Source organism: Trichomycterus rosablanca, chromosome 6 (genome assembly GCF_030014385.1).
Source record: "Trichomycterus rosablanca isolate fTriRos1 chromosome 6, fTriRos1.hap1, whole genome shotgun sequence".
In the NCBI taxonomy this organism is placed as follows: Eukaryota; Metazoa; Chordata; class Actinopteri; order Siluriformes; family Trichomycteridae; genus Trichomycterus; species Trichomycterus rosablanca.
Window position 1 is genome coordinate 25,989,836 of NC_085993.1, and position 12,192 is coordinate 26,002,027.

Sequence of the window (12,192 nt, forward strand, 5' to 3'; positions counted from 1 at the left end):
TTCTAGTTCCATTAAAAGCACTTCAATTAAGTTTCCCTTGTGCGTCTGACGTCATGCTGTCAATGCGTGTACGTGTACGTTCTTTCTAGAGTTTTCACCTGCAGTCCAGCAGCCATTTTCTCGCTTCTCAGAACAAGGTAAGTCTAATACTAGCTATAAAAATATATTTTTTTGTTAAATAGTGTGTTAGATGTTAGATAGCTATCCCGTAGTCATTAATCATCGATTCAATTTTGCTGTTTTGTGAATCAATCTGCTGTAGCCAATTGATAGTTGTTCAGTAGCTGTTAAAACAGTTATTAACCAACTGTTAACCAAGTTATTCCGTTATTATTAACAGTTTTTACTTTAGTTCTATAGCGAATATACGGGAGGGACTCTCGTTGTTTAATCCCATTACTAAAAGCGGTGTATTTATATTGAGGTGGGTAAGTTTTACATTAGCTTGCCGCCACTTTAGTTAGGGAGTCCGCGCGCGCAATTTTGTTTGCACCACTTTCAGTTTGGGTGGTGGATCATTCTCAGCACTTTAGGGACCTTGATGTGGTGGTGTGTTTTAGTGTGTTGAGCTGGTATGATTGGATCAGAAACATTAGTGCTGCTGGAGTTTTTAAACCCCTCAGTTTTACTGCTGTGAACTGAGAATTTGTCTACCAACCAAAAATATCTTTTCAACAGCATCCTGTGATGAATAATGATGTGCTTGAGGATGACTGACACAAACTGTGCAGCAACAGATTAGCTACTGTCTCTGAGTTTACATCTACAAGGTGGACCAACTAGGAAGGAGTGTAACAGAGTGGATAGTGAGTGGACATAGTATTTAAAAAAACTCCAGCAGCGCTGCTGTGTCTGATCCACTCATACCAGCACAACACACACTAACACACCACCACCATGTCAGTGTCACTGCAGTGCTGAGAAAGGGGTCCTGACCATTGAAGAATAGGGTGAAATGGTGTTAAAGTATGCAGAGAAAGAGACACTACTAGTCTGATATTGTTTAGCCTATGAGCTATTTTGGTGATTACTTGTTCATAAAGTTACAGTAAATTTCTGTGCATTTCTTTACCTATTTCACAGCTATTGCATAACATAAGTAATTGTGACAGGTCGTCTCCCTTCCTGCCACTATATGGCACTGTGCCAATTAATGGAGTGCCTGGCTTGAGTGGCGGCATAATGCATCCTTAGATAAATAGAGGGGCGGATACACCTGTCGCTCCTCACCTTTGTTTCTTTCCGGTGGTGATCTGTTTGGCGTGGCCGTTCCAGGTGCACGATCTTCTCCATTCAGCGTAATTGGCTGCAGGGGCCATGGGGGAACACATCGCTCCACCGGAAGCCCTTCTTAGGTGCGCTTGCCTGTCTGCCGGTAAGTTCACTATTGTTACAAGCTGTGGCACAAGCCTTTGATCCTCGGTCTCTCGTGGGCGTCATTGTAGCTTCGCGACGTGAGAACGGCGTAAATCGTTGGTTGGTATTCAGCTTTTCCTGGGTCCATGCTGCTGTTTTAGCTCTATTTAATAGTGGGATATGTCAGTCTCTTCATGGTGACTTCAGCTCGTTTGTAATAACACTGGGTTGCTGAATAGTCGTGGTGGCGGCTAATGAATGTGTCCGTCCTGAGTAAAAGGAATTAATAACCCACAGGGCATTGCCACGTCTTTAAAATGGCCGATGGGTTTTAGTTAAAGGACATTCCACTGGTATTTTAATATGTTTTATGTGTTAAATGTAATTGATTAGTTTATATTTTTATGTAGTTTTTTTGGTATATTTGTATTGTCATTTAATTATTTCTTTTCACACCAGTCTGGTATAGTTTTTGTTGGTATATTGTGATTGTGTTTTTGTGCGTTTGTTTAGGTGCGGTGGCTCAGGCGGCAGTCCTTGGTGGTGGTTTTTCTTCACATTTCTTTCTTTGCAGGGTGAGTGTAGTGTCACGGTGTTTGATTTAATAGACCCTTGATATCTTGGTCTGCCCTGGCCGCCTGGTAAGCCCCAGCAATCCTTTCGTCTAATTTATTGGTATTTATGTTGGATAACTGTGTGTGTGTAAATTTGATTGCTTTTTGTTAACTGTTTGTGATGTGAAATAAAGCCTTTGTGGTTAAATTGAAAACCGTCTCTTGCCCCGTGGTATTATTGAACCTGTGTGATCTTGTATGTTAAAAGTTAAAGACTTAGAATTTCCTGTGGGTGAGATTACCCCAGGTGGCACCTTCTATTTCCCCTCTTCCCCCCCCCCCCAGTGCTAGTTTTTATCATTTTGTGTACTTTAGAATTCTTGTTTAGGTGATGTTCAGAGGGACCTTGAGCAGCTCACCATTGCAGTGTTTCTCGTTCGGAGGGAGGGAGAAGGAATTCAGGAGCCACCTGAAGACATTGGCATAGTCATTGAGGGAGTGGAGGTACCTCACTTGCACGTCTTTGGACTGTGGGAGGAAACCGGAGCACCCAGAGTAAATCCATGCAGGCACAGGGAGAACATGCAAACTCCACACAGAAAAGACCCAGACCACCCGGGAATCAAACCCAGGATTTTCTTGCTGTGAGCTGACAGTATTATCCCACTTAGCCACCGTGCTGCCACCAAGAATTTACTGTGTTGTTAATATTCTTGTTGTAGGTTACATCTGTTAATTACAAATTAGAGCTGGACCCATTTTGTTTGAGCAGCATACAACGCTACAAATATTTGCTGCTGATTGAAATAAAGCACTTGAACTCACAAAATGGTATTCGGGACAGTCCTACCATAAATATTAATTTATGCAGGTAACATCACTGATGACAATTTAAGAGAAATGCCATAGCATGTATAATCTTTACATATAATGCATTTGGGTGGCATGGTGGCTAAGTGGGCAGCACTGTCGCCTCACAGCAAGAAAGTCCTGGGTTAGATTCCCAGGTGAAGCGGTCCGTTTCCTTTCTGTGTGGAGTTTGCATGTTCTCCCGTGTCTGCGTGGGTTTACTCCGGGTGCTCCGGTTTCCTCCCACAGTACAAAGACGTGCAAGTGAGGTAAATTGGAGATACAAAATTGTCCATAACTGTTCGATAGAACCTTGTGAACTGATGAATCTTGTGTAATAAGTAACTACCGTTCCTGTCATGAATGTAACCAAAGTGCACTTGTTGAACCCTTGTTAAATTTATAGTTAAACAAATCTGCATTTTTGGTCCTAATAACTGTTATGCATTTTATGCACATTTGTCTTGAGTAAAGGACACAAATGATGCATCATTTTATTCAATTTATGCATATGTGTTGGTCAAAAAGCCATGTTGGTGACTTATGAAGTCTATATATATAAAGAATGCTGAATAAAGTTTAAAAAAAGCATTACATTCATGTGTTTTTTGTTTCTTTAGCCAACTTAAAACTGAATGCACAGTATTTTAATTACATGTACTAAACTAAAATGACACACTACGGTTAGTACAAAAGTTCCATTACCTAAAACCATACTAGTACATTGGTAAGGAGTAGCATTTCACTTTTGTTGTATTAATGCAAACTATTAAATTGAAAACAATAAAAAAATTACATTGATCTGACTAAAAAAAATTTTGTTAATCTAACTTTCAAACTTAGTCAAATAAAACTTCATTCATTTACAGTGGGGCCAAAAAGTATTTAGTCAGCCACTGATTCTGCAAGTTCTCCTACTTAGAAAGATGAGAGAGGTCTGTAATTTTCATCATAGGTACAGTTCAACTATGAGAGACAAAATGAGAAAAAAAATCCAGGAAATCACATTGTAGGATTTTTAAAGAATTTATTTGTAAATTATGGTGGAAAATAAGTATTTGGTCAATAACAAAAGTTCAACTCAATACTTTGTAACATAACCTTTGTTGGCAATGACAGAGGTCAAACGTTTCCTGTAAGTCTTCACCAGGTTTGCACACACTGTAGCTGGTATTTTGGCCCATTCCTCCATGCAGATCTCCTCTAGAGCAGTGATGTTTTAAAGCTGTCGCTGGGCAACACGGACTTTCAACTACCTCCACAAATTTTCTATGGAATTGAGGTCTGGAGACTGGCTAGGCCACTCCAGGACCTTGAAATGCTTTTTACGGAGCCACTCCTTCGTTGCCCGAGCGGTGTGTTTGGGATCATTGTCATGCTGGAAGACCCAGCCACGTTCCATCTTCAATGCTCTCACTGATGGAAGGAGGTTTTGGCTTAAATTCTCACGATACATGGCCCCGTTCATTCTTCCCTTAACACAGATCAGTCGTCCTGTCCCCCCCATGCTTCACAGTAGGTATGGTGTTCTTGGGATGCAACTCAGCATTCTTCTTCCTCCAAACACGACGAGTTGAGTTTTTACCAAAAGTTCCATTTTGGTTTCATCTGACCACATGATATTCTCCCAATCCTCTTCTGGATCATCCATATGCTCTCTGGCAAACTTCAGACGGGCCTGGACATGTACTGGCTTAAGCAGGGGGACACGCCTGGCACTGCAGGATTTGAGTCCCTCTCAGCGTAGTGTGTTACTGATGGTAGCCTTTGTTACTTTGGTCCCAGCTCTCTGCAGGTCATTCATCAGGTCTCTCCGTGTAGTTCTGGGATTTTTGCTCACCGTTCTCATGAAAATTTTGACCCCACGGGATGAGATCTTGCGTGGGGCCCCAGATCAAGGGAGATTATCAATGGTCTTGTATGTCTTCCATTTTCTTACAATTGCTCCCACAGTTGATTTATTCACACCAACCTGCTTGCCTATTGTAGATTCACTCTTCCCAGCCTGGTGCAGGTCTACAATTTTCTTCCTGGTGTCCTTCGACAGCTCTTTGGTCTTGGCCATGGTTGAGTTTGGAGTCTGACTGTTTGAGGCTGTGGACAGGTGTCTTTTATACAGATAACAAGGTCAAACAGTGGCCATTAATACAGGTAACGAGTGGAGGACAGAAGAGCTTCTTAAAGAAGAAGTTACAGGTCTGTGAGAGCCAGAAATCTTGCTTGTTTGTGGGTGACCAAATACTTATTTTCCACCATAATTTACAAATAAATGTATTTTATAAACTTATTTTCTCATTTTGTCTCTCATAGTTGAAGTGTACCTATGATGAAAATTACAGACCTCTCTCATCTTTGTAAGTAGGAGAACTTGCACAATCAGTGGCTGACTAAATACTTTTTGGCCCCACTGTATGTGTTACCAATTGAAGTAATTTTTTTTAAGTTGGTCCAACAATTCTTTTTTTACAGTGTAGATAGATAGATAGATAGATAGATAGATAGATAGATAGATAGATAGATAGATAGATAGATAGATAGATAGATAGATATCCTGAAGGAAATTAAAGACAAAATCACACACGAGAAGTGACAAGGGGTTTAATGACACCATGTCCAAAAATGCAAGCCAACAAGAAGCGAGAGATTTAAGTTGTTTGAGCGTTGATGTGTAGTGTAAAAGCAAGTAGGAAAAATAAATAAATCTGGGTGAAGGAGTGGGTTTTGCAGAGACAGTTGGAAGTCAAATAAATGTTTTGCAATGCAACGTTGGTATTATGGTTTGGCGTGGAAGTCACAAATACTGTATAGCTTGTGTGTGCCGATGTATTCTGATGAAAACTATAGTATGCCCCTGTTCCTTCCCCAGGTTTCCCTTCTGTATTTTGCGTTCATAACAATTACAACCTTATCGCATCACCTTTCACACTACATGATTTTGAGTTGCCGACAGGTCCGAATATTTAACATGCTAGATATTTAACATGCTAGATACTTGTGAGTGATCGGCGAGCCGCTCGAATCGAGTCGTTAAACAGTTTACACATAGCGATTGAGAGCCAATTTCCGAGCCCCGAGCAAACGCTGAGTTGCTTCCGAGCTGCCACATTTAGCAGCAACTTTTCGGCAAGCAAAAATCAGGGCAAAAATCATGTAGTGTGAACTAGGCATAAGGCTGCTTTCACATAATAAGAGCTTAGTGCTTCATTCAACCATGAAGCTGGGCACATATTGTCACTTACCACTGCATTTACACTAAGGATGTTAATGATTAATCAGTTCACCAATAACATTTTGAATCTAGTGAATAAATCACATTCTAAACTGGTTGACCTGGTTCTACTCACCATATTTTATAATCATCTTACTGTTCTCTATATATGCCATGCTCAGTGCTATGCTGTTTTCAATAAAGCATAACGATGTGTCGAAACTTTAAATTGTGATTTATATTTTTGATGAAGCACTTTAAGCTTGTAGATGATATCATTGACCACTGTAAGGTCAGTTCTGCATGTCCAGTAGTCATGGAGTGAAGCTGGACAGTACCTCTTATGGCTTGGCCATCCATCGATTATGACCTTTTTTAGTGCTTCCATGGTATTATCAGCATTTGTCTGTAATCTGATCTGTTCTGTTCTCTTTGCAGACACTGGGAGCGATGCTACGACAATATCTACATAGGCCTGTATGTGTACACCTAATTCTGTTTCACCTTTCTTTCTGCAGCACGAGAGAGTGTGTCAGTAGCAAACATGTACTTGCCTGGTGTGTATGTCAGAACTGCATCATACTTTTGTAGCCTGACCAGCATTCTCTGTATTCTCAAAGGATAGTAATTCAAAGATTTGGTCATTATTGAAACAAGAGGCTTGTAATCTGTCTCTACTGTAAATGTTTGACAGTACACAAATTGGTGAAATCTCTCACATGCATAAGTAATAGCTAACAGCTCTTTTTCAATCTGTGCATACCTTGTTTCAGCTTCTGTTAGAGATCTTGAAGCATATGCTATAGGTTGCCAGGCATCATCATTCTGCTGAAAAACTTCTCCCAAGCCCTTCTTGAGGCATCTGCTGAAATCCTTGTGCTTTTGTTTGGGTCATAAAACTTGAGGACTGGATCCGCTGTTAGTGCTTTTTCAGTGTATTCCAGCATTTCTCTTGTTCATGAGACCATATCCATTCGTTTGTTTCCTTACATCATCCTTGTTCTTCGGTCTCTCCATGTTTTCACTTGCAGATGTTTTCCTAGGGTCTGGCCTTACCCCATTTTCCGAAACCACATCTCCTAAGGAGGTCAGTGTTTTTACAGCAAACTCACATTTGTCTTTATTGAGTTTTAAGTTGACCTTTCTTATCAGTTCCATGACTTGTCTTAATATGTATTTTGTGCTCACCTGAGAGACAGCCTAGGCTTACAGAAACATCAGCATACTCTGTCAACAGTGACTCGCTGACTGACTCAGTGTGTGCTGCTGCAACAAACACCTTTTTTTTTTTACCAGATTGAGTCTCTCGCAAGCATTCAAGCCTAATATGGGCTGTACATTCTTGTTCACAATCAGGAGATGTGCCTTGTAGCTTTTTTGACAGGGTGCATTTTGCTTTTCTTATTTAATGTCAGGTAGTCACTGTAAGAAATCAGATTGACTTGTGCACCTGTATCAAGCTTAAATGGCATCACTGTGTCATTGACTTCTAAAGGGATAATCCATTCCTGTTTCTTCTGACTGTGCACTTGCAAAGATTCTACAAAGAAGTCTCTATCTTTTCTTCTGCAGAGTGTACTTTTGTTAGATACATTTTGATCTGCAGCTGTAGTTGTATTTACCACACTTGTTGCAGGTTTTACCATATGCTTGACATGCTGGGGGCTTGTGATGACCTGCACATTGTCCACAGCTTTTGCTAAAACTTCGCTTCATTTCTGACTTTTGCTTTGACTTCGGGTGACGCTTGTCCTCCTGCCGTACTTTAACTCTGTGCACAACTCTTTCTTGTTTGCTAAGCTCTTTAGCTTGTGCTTTGGTAGTTTCTGCTGCTGTACATATTGCCACTGCTTTTTCCAAAGTTGGATCCTGCTCTTGTAACAGCTGTTCTTTTACTGCATGGTCTGGAATACCACTCTATTTTGTCACAAATTAGAGATTCCTTAAGCTGGCCAAAGTCACACATTTTACTCAGAGCATGCAATTTAGTCAAGTACTGGTCAAAACTTTCTCCTTCTTTCTGATTACAAAAAAAGGACCTTTTTAACATGATGTTTTGTTTGGGGACAAAGTATGTTCTGGAGCTGAAACTGTTCGTCGGACATTTGGAAGCTGTTAAATATGTCTAACGCCTCTTCTCCAATTACATGCAGTAGAATTGAGGCTCTCTTTTTCTTGTCGTCACCACCTGCTCTACTTGTTGCCATATAAATGTTGAAACGTTGCTTAAAACGCTTCCAATTTTCAGCTAAATTACCATTTAGTATGCCAGCCGGGGGTTGTAGCTTCTCCATTGCACCTGCGTTCACTCTGGCTACCACGCTCACTGCAACTTTCTCTGCTGGGTTTTTCCGCTGTTTTTACGAACTGCTGACTCTTGCTGCCTTTCTCTAGTCTTCATTCATTTTTGTTTTTTTGTTTTATGATGCTCGTTGCACACAACTTCTGACACCATGTGTTGTTTTTATGTTGAATAAACGACAAACTGGCATGGTTTTTTATAACAGTGCTTTACTGAGTTCAGCCATGCTACAACAACTCTTATTAGCCCCGCCTTCCTACTGTCTCTATGACTCATGGGAAGTTTTTATGTTTAACAAACATAACATAACAGACATGGTTAACATAAGGCTTCTTTTTTGCACAGTAAAGTTTTAAGTGGCATTTGTGCATGTAACTCAGTATTGTAGTGCTTGACAAAAGTTTGCCAAAGTAATATCTTGCCTGTGTGGTTATATTAGCTATTGTTGAGTGGCGGTTCTTGATGCAGTGCCGTCTGAGGGATCAAAGATCACAGGTGTTCAGCTTAAGCTTGCGCACTGAGATTCCTCGCGGTTCCTTTAATTATTTAATGATATGCACTGTAGAAGGAGAAATATGCAAATCCCAATCTTTCTTTGAGGTACAATGTTTTTACACATTTCAATAATTTTCTTATGCATTTGTTGACAAACTGGAGATCCTTCGGCCATCTTTGCTCATCAAAGACTCAGCACTCCTGGATGCTGCTTTTGTACCAAACCATGATTACAATCACCATTTTTTTTCTGGAATGTGTTGCAGGCCTGAAATCCAGGAATGGAGGTATATTAACAAATGAAATGAAGTTAAGCAGACAAAACATAAAATATCCTGGGTTCAAACTGTCTGCAATCAAATAAATGAATAAATAAAAAAAGTAAATGTAAGGAATACACTTCTGAATGTAAAAGTTAGGACAGGGGCAAAATAAAAGTGAAAAAAGTTTATAGAATATTAAAGTTACAGTGTTCAACAATAAGAAGATGAATTGATAACAGTTTAGGGAATCATAATTGGGTGTAAAATGAGGATTCACAAGCAACTATGGATCCTGGCTCAGAACTTTGTGCCAAACTTTGTAAAAGAATTGACATTCAGTTCAAAAAGAACATTTCTTATTGCAAGATCGACAATAATTTAGTTTAGTAGCAGACTGCTTCCACAAACATTTGTGAAAGAATGGGTTGCTCTCAGAAGCTCAGCAGCTGCAAGCCTTACATCACCAAGCGCAATGCAAAGCGTTGGATGCGGTGGTGTAAAGCACGCCGCCACTGAACTCCAGAGCAGTGGAGACGTGTTCTCTGGAGTGAAGAATCACGCTTCTCCGTCTGGCAATCCGATGGACGAGTCTGGGTTTGGCGGTTGCCAGGAGAATGTTACTTTTGGCAATATAGTGTATACATACATACTTATATACTGCTAATTATAACTAAAACGTCCCAGTTCTTACAAAGTATCTGAAAATGAACTAATTCCATAACCCTTAGCCTTGCACAAATAAAGAATATAAAGCAACAAAGAAAACTTAAAAAAAAAAAAATCAAAACACCAAACCAAAACAATAGAATAAAACAACTGAATCTCTTTCTTGAAATGATTCTTTGAACAAACTCCCTGCCTTAATTCCATTACCCCCTACTTTTCAAGAAAAGCATTGGGCCACAACTGTGTTGGTTGGTGGACTGAGCAGCTTGCTTGCTGTCCATGGTTGCAGTTCCACTTAGCATTCTCTCTTATTAGTCATGATTAGATACTTGAAAGAATCATTGTGTGGAAAGTCAACTTTGTAAACCCTTTCACTCTTTTCTCTTGCTTTTGTTTGTGGCATGTCAGGGTGCCACTTAGTGAAGGCTGGAGAGCATTAGTTTATAGAGTCTCTGTCCAGTCCCTACATTTGGATGCAGAATTAGCCTGGTGGCTCTCAGCTATTAATTCTCACCACCCCTATTACATAGGTCCTGCAGATGTAAAGCAGCACCAGACCATCACTCTATAGCATAAATGACCATTACCTAAGGGCTTATAGCTAATAACAGTCTTGATGGATCTAAAAAGATCTGGAATACTGATTAGTCTGACTACAGTACACATTTCCACAGTGTGATGGTCCATCCCAGATGCCTCAGAGCCCAGAGAACACAACGCCTCTGATAAACATGGTTAACAGTAAAGTTTTTGCACAGTAAAGTTTTAAGTGGCATTTGTAAACGTAACTATATTGCAGTGCTTGACAAAGGTTTGCCAAAGTAAATCCTTTGTTATTTTATCAGCTATTGATAAATGGCAGTTCTTGATGCAGTGCCGTCTGAGAGATCAAGTCAAGTCAAATTTATTTGTATGGTGCTTTTTACAATGGCCATTGTCTCAAAGCAACGTTACAGAATCCAGGACCAACAGACCAAAAACCCCTGTTGAGCAAGCCGAGGGCCAAAGTGGCAAGGAAAACCTTCCTTTAAAATTACAGGAAGAAACCTTGAAAAGAACCAGACTCAGCCGGGACCCCCATCCTCCTTGGGTGGCCTGCAGGATAATTTGAATAAAAAGGATTCACACAAATCACACATACACAAAATTAAATTGAACTAAAAGTTATAACTAGCAAAAAAAATTTAGTAAACAATTGGAGTTCTTCATTATTTATTATCTCGAATGTCCCCCATGGGGACCAATAAAGGAATCTTATCTTATTTAGTCTAGTCTGTAATAATTGTCACCAGTGAGTTCTAGACATGTTTGGTGCAAACACACCAGGTTCCTGTCACATCTAACAGGAGCAGCATTGTTGGTACATCAGTCCCGACTTGCAAGCTTCAACCCTGGTTGGGTAAACAGGTTTCCGCCAGAACCACCTTGGGGTAAAAAACAGAAAATGTAGTTAAGAGTAAAATGTCTGTTTTGCAGAGAGTAGCGTGAGACTCTGGCATTCCTAATTATTACAGCATAACTAAAAGGAAGAGCTAGCAGGTAACACAGTCATGAAGGCTTTCACAGGATGTCAGTGCCTGTGAAACCTCTTCCACCGTCATCAAACCTGAGTGATCGAACAAGAGAGGCAGAACGACAGCAACCCAACAACCCCCAAGCTCTGCGCCTTTGTCTATAGTTGGTGTGGGCAGCTCCGGTCTAAGGAAGCAGAAATCAGGTGCAGCCAGAAGCCAACACGCTTCACCACAAAAACCTGACAGTGGTACGTTGACTTTTTATATTACACCTATTTTTTAAATTTAAATATGTCATTAAATATGTGTCAATGGTCTTATCTATGCTACATTTGTATTACATAAAAAATAACAATTTTGAGTTTTAAGGACAGTCATAAGGACAGAAAGCAGAAGAAATGCTTCAATGAACAACCAAACTAAATAAAACCAGATAACCCCCCCCCCATGCTTTTCAGGTTAAGCAGTAGCAATTAGCCAGCATCAGTATATACCAGTTGTGTATTTGTGTGCAGCAGCACATTCATTGTTGTTTGTGTTTCTACTCCTGAGGTTGTATTGCAGGATTTTATTTTCTCATAGGGTAGCATCTGCCTGAAGGTATGTGTTTGGTGCTATAATGCCCTTTTTCATTACATCTAAAGTAAATTTGATATTCATGTAGATGCTCTGTCCACTAGCCGTTATTTATATGCTGGTGCTACTAGTTATTTGCTTATGTGTAGGGGATCAAAGCAGAAAAAAGAAAGCACCAATAAACCAGCAAACACATCGGTATAGGAAGGAATACATAGGAAAGCGCGTAGAGCATTTTTGCTGTTGTTACAGATGTTCGTTTTTATGCAAAAAACATTTTCTACTTCTGCTGTTTTTATATTTAGGACCATACAAAGTATTTAGTCAAGGATATAGATGAAAAAAAGCTTTTTGTCATTGTTAATGTATATGCCCACTTTCATTACATCTAAAGTAAATTCGAAATTAA